This window comes from Mauremys reevesii, linkage group 2, assembly GCF_016161935.1.
Source record: "Mauremys reevesii isolate NIE-2019 linkage group 2, ASM1616193v1, whole genome shotgun sequence".
In the NCBI taxonomy this organism is placed as follows: domain Eukaryota; kingdom Metazoa; phylum Chordata; order Testudines; family Geoemydidae; genus Mauremys; species Mauremys reevesii.
The window spans coordinates 182750062-182762353 of NC_052624.1; the positions used below are offsets into that span (position 1 = coordinate 182750062).

At 39.3% G+C, this 12292-nt stretch overlaps 1 long non-coding RNA gene across 1 annotated transcript in view; it reads left to right on the forward strand.

Moving 5' to 3' along the window:
* LOC120396483 overlaps positions 1 to 11435 on the forward strand; it is a 35342-nt gene extending 23907 nt beyond the window's left edge. Inside the window, exons 3-5 of the long non-coding RNA XR_005593171.1 lie at positions 3259 to 3341; positions 5758 to 5822; positions 11263 to 11435. This is a non-coding gene — a long non-coding RNA (uncharacterized LOC120396483). The remainder of the gene's footprint in view (positions 1 to 3258; positions 3342 to 5757; positions 5823 to 11262) is intronic.
* The last annotated feature ends 857 nt before the right edge of the window (positions 11436 to 12292 follow it).

The window sequence follows — 12292 nt, forward strand, 5'->3', positions numbered from 1 at the left end:
ATATCATAGCAGGCAGGAAGAGAAATTGCAAGGAAAGTCTAGCTCAGCCCCTGCAGCCCTGGGCTAGAGCACACTCAGTCACTCTGTCGTGATGGCACATGTACAGTCCATTCAGTATGCAGAAGAGGTGAGGGGCTGGAGCATGCTCAGTACAGATGGCATCTTCCTAGAATCTAATAGCCAATCTCTAACAAGTCTTTACTGAGCATGTGCAGATTGAGATTTTTCAGAGGCTCATAAATTGGCCAAATTTGGGCAATTTTTCATAGGGACGGCAAAAGGCATATCCCTGATACCAGGGTGTCCCTCTTGCCAAATTCCAAATTCCTGTTCTGAAGCCTGGGAGTGTGAGAACCTCTCAGTGAAATGGTTTTAAGATGTTTTTAACATAGGCAGAACAATGTATTCCCTTCTTCTCAGAAATACCTGGACCATTTTAGCTGAAACTGTCAAACTTAAGAAGCATTATTAATACTAATGCATCCTGAGGCAGACACTTAGCATTGAAAAGTTCATCCCAAAGTTACAGTTTGGCATAGTTATAAGCAAATGAAAATAGGGTCATAAAAAGTGTTAGGTAACTTTAAATAAAGGCAGCACTACCAGCCCTCCCTATAATAATAAATACTTATCTGACTGGGTTAGAGTCACCAAAGGAGGCATTCACTGCAAAAAAGGTCCACTGTTGGCACTGATAGGTGTGGGCAGATTGAAAATTTGACTAAGACTTCACAAAAGTCTACCTGGTGGAGGCTGCAACAGGGCTGGCTCAGCACATCTCCTGGCCCAGTGCTCCACACACACGTATATTGCTAGCTATTAGCCCTCATATTTTGCACTGTGATGCTCCCGAAGGGATACGAGATTACAACAGCTTTCCACTGCCACAATGTCCAGTCCTCCCATCAGGCTGACTTTCCACTTTGGCCCCCTTCATCTGCAGAAGCTGGTGGAAATGTGGCCTGAATCTGACCTACTGGACAGTGGTTGGCATTACGATCTTTAAAATGTTGCCTTTTTCTTAATGAATTTTACTGTGGTATTTATGGCGGTCTTTATAGGTAGTACAGGAAATCCTGCAATAACATCTGTGACTTTCAAACACCCCATGCTACAGGAGATTTTATGTATTTTAATTTATATATAGTATAAAGAAAAATATTAAAGACTAAGATATTTGGGGCTAGGATTGCCTTTGTTTTTATGATATGTATGTACAGCACCTAGCACCTGAAGCCTTGATTAGAATCTATGCACCATTATATTACAAATAATAAATAATAGCAAAGATATTTAGTCACGCTTCTCAGACAACTACGGAAAATAAGAGTATGCTAGTAACAGTCTCACTGAGAGGCAAAAAGAAAGCCTGCAGCTGTTCACTTTCTTTTATTTGTTTAGGTGAATACACTACAATATGCATACTTAGTTGGCTTCTTTGGGAAGAGCATTATTGATTCTCTCTGTCTATTTCAATTAAAAAACAAATTGCTGCAAATCAAATAGTTTACTACCAAAAGACAAAGTAGGATTATGTAAAAATAATAAAAATCTATCAGTACTATGAAGGGACTGCCTATCCTTGAAACATTACACCTGGGTGTTGTTCAGAACCCTACCGTGCTCATGGACAGTCCAATTTGCTTTCTGTGCAAAATCTTTAAAAAAAGCATAAAGTGGAGTATATTGCTTGATGTTTTCATTAATTTTTCATAAGAAGTCAGCTATAACACAAGTATTTCATTTCACACTGTACACAGGAGGTCTTGCATGCTGGGCACAAAACACAAAAGACAAACTCAGATTCAAAAATCCACAGATTTTATTCTATCCATAGGGACTACATGGGATTGATTTACAGAATGTGTTTACATTTTTGACCATCTATATTGGTCATATATCTTCATATGAATATGAGCTGCCTCAAACATCAGTGAAATATTTTAAGTATGCTGGAAAGAAAAGCAATGAATAATTTAATAAGGAATACCAAAGGGAATGTGCACTCCTTGACAAAGTTTGGAAATTGTTAATCAAAAAATGTGTCCCTGGAGACAGCAAGCACCCTTAATAGTAAAGGTGTTTGATGCATTTGTTATTTCTATGGTGCAATGAAGGAAAATGATTTCTATGGGGAATAGTCTTAAATTCAGTATTGCATATACAGTTATATCCACCAGTAGTTTAGTAAATGTAATATAGTTAAGATATTCATAGGAATTATGAATAGAAACCTGGGTTTTTCCACAAAGAAACAAGACAATAGGAAGCGCATAACTCTCATAGTTCACCAGGGAAAAGAATACAGTTTATCTACTTTTGAAATTAAACGATACACATACTGCAAGGCATCCTGTGCAATACCGGCATTGTATCAAATTCAGAGGTGATGATAAAATGGCATTAATTAAATATCCTTTCATTTACTCAGAAGACCTTATGCTCAGACACCCTTAGACTTACTAACACTGATGTAAGAGCTTAAAGGAGTATAAGTTACACACCCAACATCAGTTACACATCACGAAGTTGTAAATTAATGTAGACTCAGATTCAGTGGACCAAATTCAGAAGTGTGTATAAAGGAGCTTCATAGTAGTAAGCAGGTGTGAATCTAAGCAAATCTAAATCTAAGTTAATTTAAGTCTAAGGAGCTAGTGGAATGTATACACTGAGGGAGGCCAGACAATGATATAGTACACCAACTTAGACTCCCTCTAGACTTACTTAGACTCACCTCTAACAACAGCCCCCCTCCTCCCCTGCTAGCTTACCAGCAAACCAAGACCTTGTTCTTTCTAAGAAGGACTAGAAGTAACACTGAAAATATCAAGTAGATTAGGAGCTTGCTTTTACTATCCACTCTTCAGCATAAATAAGTTCAGTCAGGGAGACAAAAAAACAACTGGGACTCACACACAGTGCATAAATCTACCATGAATGCAGGCTTTTGCTTTGAAAGCTGTCTCCTACAGTGGTAGGCTGAGGTTATGCCACTCGCCACTAAAGAATTTCAACTTGTTGGGGTTTTTTAATCCCAAAGTAGCCATGGGATAACCATGCTATTATGAAACCCTAATTGTTTTCCTATCATTTGGATAGGAGGCATATATGATGTTATCCATTGTGACAATGTTATTAATTCACTGCAACAATAAACCATGACTATCTATAATGTGCACACTGCGCACTGAAATTCATATGCTATATTAGCTAATAATGTGGGATTTTATCTGTCCCTTTTCATTTGTTTTGCAGACAGCTCTTCATGCAAATTTCAGATGTCTCCCTCTCAGTGGCAACTCTTTATATGATGCCAGGGCCTTCACATCATATACAGGGTAAGAAACACCGGACCTTATTTTCCCTACTTCCAATATCATTCATTTTTGTACATTTCTGTAATTATCAGCTGAAACTTCTTTTCATATGTGTAAAATCATAACCATTACAAAACGGAGCACTTTTCTATATCACAGTAGTGGAACAGATTGGAATGGAGTTTGTGTTGTCATATACATGCATGTGTTTAGAAAAATGCTGGCCTAACCAAAAGCTTTCCTTCATTCTCTTGAGAAACAGCTTCGTCTCGTTCTCCTTTGGTGGGCATGGAAAGCATTCAGGGCTGAGGCACCTGATCTATCGATAATCAGAGATGTTTACTTTCTAGTGTGAGAAATCTGCCACTTTCCATGGATGCTAAAAAGACTGCCCTTAAAAGAATCAAGACCCCACTGACACATGTTCCTAATTTGTGAGTTGTCCCATTCACTTCAGCAGGACAACTCCCATGTAAAATCAAGCATTTGTAGGATTGAGGATTTATCTTAACAATCTGAGGCCTCACTGTAGGCAAAGCTGGCAAAGCTCGCTTTAGTTTAGACTGCCTAACAGTTTCCTTTATAAGATCCTGTTTCCATTACTTATAACTTTAACCATTTGTGGTGAAATTTTCCAGAATGGGTGCCTGCTTCAGGCTGAAGTTATTTCTGAAGTTTCAGCAAAAACAGTTGAGCCATTTCTGAGAATGAGATCATGTTGTTTTGCTAATGTTAGAAAATTCTTACAGACATTTAACCGAGAACCTCCCGTGCCTCCAGGCTTTGGAGCAGTGATTTGAAATGTTGCAGTTATAAGCCTCTGAAAATCATGCGTAGGAGACTTGTCAGAGTTTGGCAGCAAAATTCTCTAAAGCTTCTGTCCACACTGAGTACATTCTTCCACCCCCATAGAGTTCCATGCCTATCCCAGTGAGTGTGCTTTAGGGATCAGCGACTCAGCAGGATTTTTCTGCAATTGCTACTCCTAGTTGCCAGGGGCTCCCATGGGCCAACACTGGAACTGAGAGCAGGGAAGCTGTCTCTCCTGTGCTTTCCATCATCCCCTGCTTGTATCTAGGCAGTGAGAAGGAAGAGGAAGGAAGTATCCAGACTTGAATGCAGAGGGGTAAGAAGTAGGCAAGCAAGAGCAGAGGGAAGATCACTGAATCATAGAATATCAGGGTCGGAAGAGACCTCAGGAGGTCATTTAGTCCAATCCCCTGCTCAAGGCAGGAGCAACCCCAACTAAATCATCCCAGCCAGGGCTTTGTCAAGCTGGGCCTTAAAAACCTCTAAAGATGGAGATTCCACCACCCTTCTAGTGAAATAGTTTTTCCTAATATCCAACCTAGACCTCCCCCACTGCAACTTGAGACCACTGCTCCTTGTTCTGTCATCTGCCACCATTGAGAACAGCCGAGCTCCATCCTCTTTGGAACCCCCCTTCAGGTAGTTGAAGTTGGAGAGGAGAACAGGTTAAGAAAAGGGAAAAGGAGCAGAGGAAGGAGCAGACAGGGACAGAAGTCCTGAGGTAAAAATAGTATTTAATGAAGATGCACAAGAGACCAAATTGAGGTTGCACAGGCAACCTTAACTGTCATTTCTTAACTGTCAAGTGTTTGACTTTGCAAGCTCAACATTCTTTTAAACTAGTTAGGTTTGTCTTTTGTTTTGCTATATATAATGTGTATAGACATCAACTCCAGTTGTTTAAATACTGTTTCTGAAGGAGATTTCCCACCTCTCAGCTCCAACAACACAGTGAGATGTACTAGCAGCCACAACTGTAAAGAACTTACAGGGCCTGCAAAATACATTCATGTTCCACCCAATAAAAGGCAGTGGCTTGCAGATGCAAGCCATTCATCATATACTCCAACTATTGAGATACACATTATCCTTTAGCACTTTGGTACTTGGATGCCAAATAAATAGACTTTCAGACACAGAGTCTCTGTTTATAAATTAGCATCAATTTATTGTAGAAGCATCAAACAGAATTAAAGAGGGACAGGCAAGGATTAGTAACTCTGCATGTTGTTACTGATAGCCACCTTTTCTCATGAGTCAGATACAACCTTTTACCTGTGAGCCTGAGTGCTCACCTGGCACTCATTGAGATCTCTGCTTACTAGATACTCAAATGAAGTGGATTAGGCAAGATGGGCTTTGATGTTTTTGAGATGAACTCCACAAATGTAACGTTAGTGGGACATGGCAAAGAGAGACCCTGTACTCTGCCTGACAAATGAGGAGTTATTAACAATTCAGGCTAACACGTGCTCCAGGGTGGGGTCAGAAAAGCAGCTAGTAGAAGAAAGTGAGTGGGTATTCACCCACTCGTCAGACGCAAGTGGGTATTCACCCACAAAAGCTTATGCTCCAATGCATCTGTTAGTCTATAAGGTGCCACAGGACTCTTTGTCGCTTTTTACAGATCGAGACTAACACGGCTACCCCTCTGATAGTAGAAGAAAGTGGTTCTTGAACTCAGGGCTCTGGGTAAGAAGCTCCCAAACTGGGGCGTTTTGTTTTAAATTTTGTTGTTTTTCTGTGACTAAGAGAGAGGTTTTCCCCTGGAATAGGAGAGCTGGCTAGATGGCTGCTCCTGTGTTTTTAGTGTTGAATTCCTTCCCCAGTTTCAGTGTGATCCACTTTTCTTAACCCTCTGATCAGGCTTATAAAGGAAGCAAATGAATAAAATATCCAGAAGCCTGAAAACTACCATTTCCAAATGGTGTAAAATCCCACCATTCATAGCTAGCTGGTGTGTACAAAGCAGGGGAACACATAGTACACCTGCAGGAGGCAAAGACTGACCTCCTAATAGTCCAATATGATCACTGATCATGGGTGCCACATTTCAAACAGATTTATCTGTCTTGAGCTGGACACCCAAAATTAGTGCCCACTTCTGAATGTTTTGGACGAAGTGTATCTTGCTGTTAGAACAATTCTTTTCTCTTTGAAGTCACTACAAAGCATGAAGGGGATTATGGGAATGAACATATACAGGATGCTGTAATAATGTGTGGCTGTTATCTAACTGCTTACAGCCAGCCAGTATGTAATAAAACCTAGAATTTTTCATTTCCAAGCCTTTGAGCATGCATAATTCCCTGAGTGTCAACGGGAACTGGATGGTGCTTTGTGCAGCAGCTCTCAAGAGACTCATCCACCTTCCAGTGAAGTCAATGAAAAAAATACCATTGAGTTCAATGAGAGTTGACTAGGACTTCAAGCCTTTTGACTCTATAAACATAGATTTCTATATGTTGATCAGAAGAAGCACTTCAGCCAGCTTAGGCATAGTGAGAATGGTTAAACACTAAAGCAGACAGTATATGTAGTCTTTCCAACATCCACGTACATACAAGCCATTACATCTGTGTGTACCAGCCATTCTTATTAGCAGAATCTCTGTTACCTCTTCAAATTTTCTGATAAAATATGGAAAGTCCCAGCAAAGAGCAAATGTATGTGGCTACATTATTATAAACCTCCAAAAGCAGGTGTTTACAAGGGAATTACTGACACAACCTCTGCTATCAGGGTACATATCTCCACCTGCAAATAGTAAATACTGCTGTGCATTCCAGAACTAAGGTAAAGAATATTAATAGTTTTACACCTGCACTATCTTGAAAAAAACGTTATGTTGAGCTATATTCTACAGTAGGGATCGGCAACCTTTGGCACTCAGCTTGCCAGGGTAAGTCCCCTGGCGGGCCGGGCCAGTTTATTTACCTGCCGTGTCCGCGGGTTTGGCCGATCGCAGCTCCCACTGGCCACAGTTCGCCGCTTCAGGTCAATGGGGGCTGCGGGAAGCGGCGGCCAGCACATCCCTCGGCCCGCGCCGCTTCCCACAGCCCCCATTAGCTTGGGATGGCGAAGCGCAGCCAGTGGGAGCCGCGATTGGCCAAACCTGCGGACGCGGCAGGTAAACAAACCGGCCCGGCCCGCCGGGGGCTTACCTTGGTGGACTGTGTGCCAAAGGTTGCTGATCCCTGTTCTACAGCATAAACTCTAGTAAGGTTTATTTTACCCTTTCTATATAGCTTATGCAAAACAGCTCATTTTAACTGTACAGTGACAAAAGTCTAGAAGTGGTATATTTTAATTCCAGTTTATGCTCCTATTTATCATTACAATGGTATCTGCTACTATTACCATTCACTAATTGTGCCACAATTTCTATTGAAAGAGTTTCATTTCTCTTTTCCCGGGATAGTACTCAAGTTATCGGAGAGCTAAAACATGGCACACATGACAATCCATTTGGCTATGTTTTAACTTGAAGGAGTGCAAGGTAAAACATACCTTCCCTGGTTTCAGAGAGATTTTTACATTCCCATAAGTGATTTTGTTCTTTCTAATGAGGTCACTATTGGACCACTGTTATGGGAAATGTGATGCCTCTTCAACACAGGGCTGCTGTTGCTAGGGTCCAGCCCTTCTCCCCCCTCCGCCCCCATCTCCTCACTAGAGTATTCTGTGTGATGTGATCGGGGGTCAGTGATTTGTTTAGGAAACTGGGTGAAGTGGAGAGGAAGCCAAAAAGGTCTAGACTATGACATAAATGAGTATCACAATACTTTGAATAAATTTATACTGTGACCCAACTTAAAAATAACTACATGGGAGGAAAAACGCATGCATGCTCTTTCTGTATCCCCTTGGTCCACTGGAAACTGTTCCATTCACAGTTTAGGTAGGGGGAAGTATCTGGGCTCTCTTTTTCCCTCTTGTGCAACCACACAGGAGCCATGTTAGTTTATATATAGAGAATGTGTGTGTGTAGTTTTTTTCAGCTGAAATAAGGAAACAAAGAAAGATGCATGAGTGCAGATGTAAAGAAGCAACATGGTTGTAAAACCAAGGCACAGCCGTTACTTCAGTGTAGTTATTTTTAGTGTGGCTATGTATTAATGGGTACCAGGATCCTGAACAGCAGCAGCAGCTATAGAGCTTGTGTTCTCATGGCTATTGGTTAATTGTTTACTATAAATCAACTTAGTTTATTTAGTCTTTGCTTTTGTGTGTGTGTGTATGTGTGTGTAAATCAAAATGATGTTTAACAGTGTGTGCTGGAATGGTCTGTGTTCACAAAGTTCCAAACCAGATTGCAAGTTATCCATGTGCTGTGCCTTTTCTTAAACCACATTTACTGCCAAAACATGAGCAGCATGTGACAATATTTAGTTTGTTTGTTTATTTTTCATAGAGCTTGGATTATTGCTTGCTTCTTTTTGGTTGTGGGCCTCCTGCTAAAAAATTTATTAGAACTTACTGAGTTGGTCAACACTTCCTCACCCATCTGCCCTCTCCTCATTTTGTACAATGGATATTTTTTTGCTTCATTATTTTTGTCCATTGATAGCTGATTGCTCTAATAAATAATACTGAATAACCAGAACATTAGAATTACAAGTATATTTTACAAAATCTAACAAGGAATCACTGTACATTTCTATCATTTGCTGCCTTTTAGGTTCCCTTAAGCAAATGTCGGAGATAGCTAGCTACTTTGTTTCTGCTCATCCTAATATATGAATACAGATGCAGCTGTCTGTGTCTTTGATTTTTGAGGTGGCCATTGTGGATGGTTTATTTTCTCAGCAATAATTAGTAATAACTGAAATAGTCTGATAAAAAAGAAGGGAATAAATTAGCTATAACTGTATTCACATGCAAGGGCACATATTTTTGTTTTATTTAAATGCTCACATCCTTGGCACTTCATATTATCCGCAAAAACCAAAAAAACAAGTGAGTGAAAAATGAGCAAGTCATGGATTTTCAGTGCTCTAATGACTTATACTAATGTATTCCTTCATCTAAATACAGATTTCTATTTAAAATTCAGTATGCAGGAGTATTATGAATTCCAGTTTAATAGATTCCAAATAATTGCCCTTTAGAAATGATGAATAGCTGTTTAAAGCCACTGATAAGAATACACTATTCCTCTCCTAACAATGGGCCTTCCACATGAACTGTGTCATATATGCCTGAAATTAGTTTATTAATTTTTTTTATTGGTATGCAAAACACAGGCTGATGGCAGATGCCAAATAACCCCTCCCTCCGAACCCTACACTTCCAAAAAAAGCTCTGTTACTGTTCTTGTGGGGGACAAAAAAAAGAGGGAGAAGAAGATAGATTTTTTTATGCTGAAGCCAGGCCACTGAAATGCAGATGATGCCAGTGTCTCTTGTACTTTGGTTTTCTTAGATTTTCTGTCTTAAAAAGAGGAGGATCTAAGGTTGAATTGGATTTTGCAAAATTCCACATTCAAGAAGCTTTCTGAAGGCTGTTTGTGCAGTCTACAAATGCCTTTTAAAAGAACCCATTCCAGACATGTTCTTTCATTTAAAAGATGAGCATCCAGAACTACTGAAATTAAAAATACATTATTCATTTACTCAATGTGGCAACATTTTCACTTAACAGAATAGATATCCTCTTTATAATGTAAGAAAGACTTTGAAAGCACAAAACAAAATAGATTCAATACAGGTATACATGGAATATGCAGTTATGTGTGCAATTTGATAATGTACATTTCAGAATTTGTATGTGTGCTAGACACACATACACTGATATGCATCTTTGAGGAAAACATATACACTGACATGCATCTTTTATGAAAATACATATACTAGTATTCATATATTAGGAAAATAATTCCAATCATATTTTTAAAGAGACTTAATTTTTAAGTGAACTATAACACTATATATTTAGAAAGAGACAAAATAATTTGTCTCACGGCATCAGCCATTTGATAATGCAAAACTAATAACAGGATGCTATAGAATTGATTACTAATCAGCAAATGGCTGGATGCTTCAAAGTTCTTAGAATTTCAGTAGAAATATACTACTTTCTGTGTGAAAAATAAACATGTTCAGAATTTGCAAAATTATGTGTTCATTGCTATGTGCTTTGTAATATCATTATGCTTAATATAGTATTTCTGTTTACTTAACATTACCTGCTTATATATGTGGTACAGGGCATGCATACATCTGCCTATATATAGATCTAGTGTGTGCATATATGTCTATAGAGCTAGCTAGCTATGCTATGTGCATAGTACAAAGAAAAATATATTTCCAGAATGCCACCAAACTAAATGTCTGTTACCTAGGGAAATATCTCCCATTTATTTGTTTATTTCAGCAAATAGTATAAATACAATTCTTCCCATTTAGTTCTAGAGGTCAGAATGTAGAAGTGGAATGTTAGTGGAAGGCAGCAGTGGCTCTTTTCCCTTCCTCCATCTCCTTTTTCCTACCTCAGGACAAATGGTGGGAGAAGTAGATTTGCTCTTATTTTCTAGCTGCTTTTTCATTTTACCCTCCCAAACTTAGCCACCTCTAAAGATGTCTTAAAAACAGGTTAAAGCAGTTAGCTTTAGCATACTTGTGTCTATAATCCTTGGCTCTAGTCTCTTTAGCCTTTTCTTTTCTCTATAGGAGCAGGGCAGTTATCCCCTATTCAGGGTCATTTTCTTCTGCCTCCAGGGTAGGCTGCCTTTTCCACACACCACTGGTACCCAGAGAAGAATGGCTCTTCTGTTTGTCCAACTGCCTGCATATTGCATCCATTGCTTCATTCAGCCTGCCTTTTCAGGTCTTCTAGCTGCTGTACAACTTAGCTTTTGTGCTCTACTGCCAGGGGTTTTCTGAAGCCAGACGCTTTTTGAAAAGAGGGGATATTTGCATAAACAATGCCATGTGAGGAGGTCTGCTGGAAACAAAATCAAAATTCAGTCAAGCAAATCTTCCTGATCAACTCATTTCTTACAGCCGACACCACCTATCGTTACCATCTGTAGACTAAATTATGGCTGAAAATTTGTGCAACTCTTCCTTTTCGCTTGCTCTGTGTCCAGCTTTATCAAATAAGCCAAAGTATATTTTGTTTTCCAATTTAGACTGAACAGAACCCATAAACAGAATTTGGTATGTGGAATGAGGAAAATATGGTGAGTTAAATAAAACAGGAGGCCAGCCATGCATCAGCTAGTCTGCAACTCAGATTGGATTTGTATTGAGGGCTCATCAAAATGCACATCGGAAACAAGATCTGCCCATCAGCTTGCTGAGATTGCAGGTCAGTGATGGCTGGGCAGTTTTATCAGGGCAGAGCAGGGAGGGGAGGCATATTTACCAGTGTGGGTGGTAACTGAAAGAAGCATGCTGAAAACACGTGTGTTTAAAATAAATGGCTGCTAGCTTCAAATATTTTGTCCTTGTATACATATGTGTGTCTAGGTGTGTGTAAGCACACACACTATACATATAAAAAGGCATACACACTTATGTGTGGGTATACATATATGTACACATGCAAACATATATGTCATGCTGTATGGCCTCTGTGTATTTGTTTATACATACACACACTCACATTCACAGACGATATAGCTTCTCCGTGTGCTAAAAGGAAACAAGATAATTTAAAAAAAAAAAAAGCTCACAGACCACGAGTAGCCCAGAGGTAAAAAGGGATATAATTTCCTAAAGCACTGGTAAAAAATACTAGTCATTGGAAATATTTTTAACCTATATATGAAGCTAGATAATGGATATGTAATTATTCCATTAAAATATGCTAAGAGAATGTTAGGGTTGCACAGCTAAGCACTCAATAATTAGGAAACAACAACATGAAGGTTACATGCACAATCCTCACTTTACTCCCTTATGCATATATAATACAATTAAATAATATAACACAGATTTTTATCACATTAGGTACACATGTGTAGCATCTTCCACTCTGCGCTACCTACTAAGTTTGTGTATGCCAGCCAAACAGAGTCTGTGAAAGCCATTATTGTACAAAATGCATAGTGAGGTCTTCTCCTTTGGATCCGTTGCCTCAGTCACTGCCCACTTTAGAAGCTACACAAGAAAATACATTGTCTGACGTGATATTTTTGTTTCAGAAATTAATGTGGT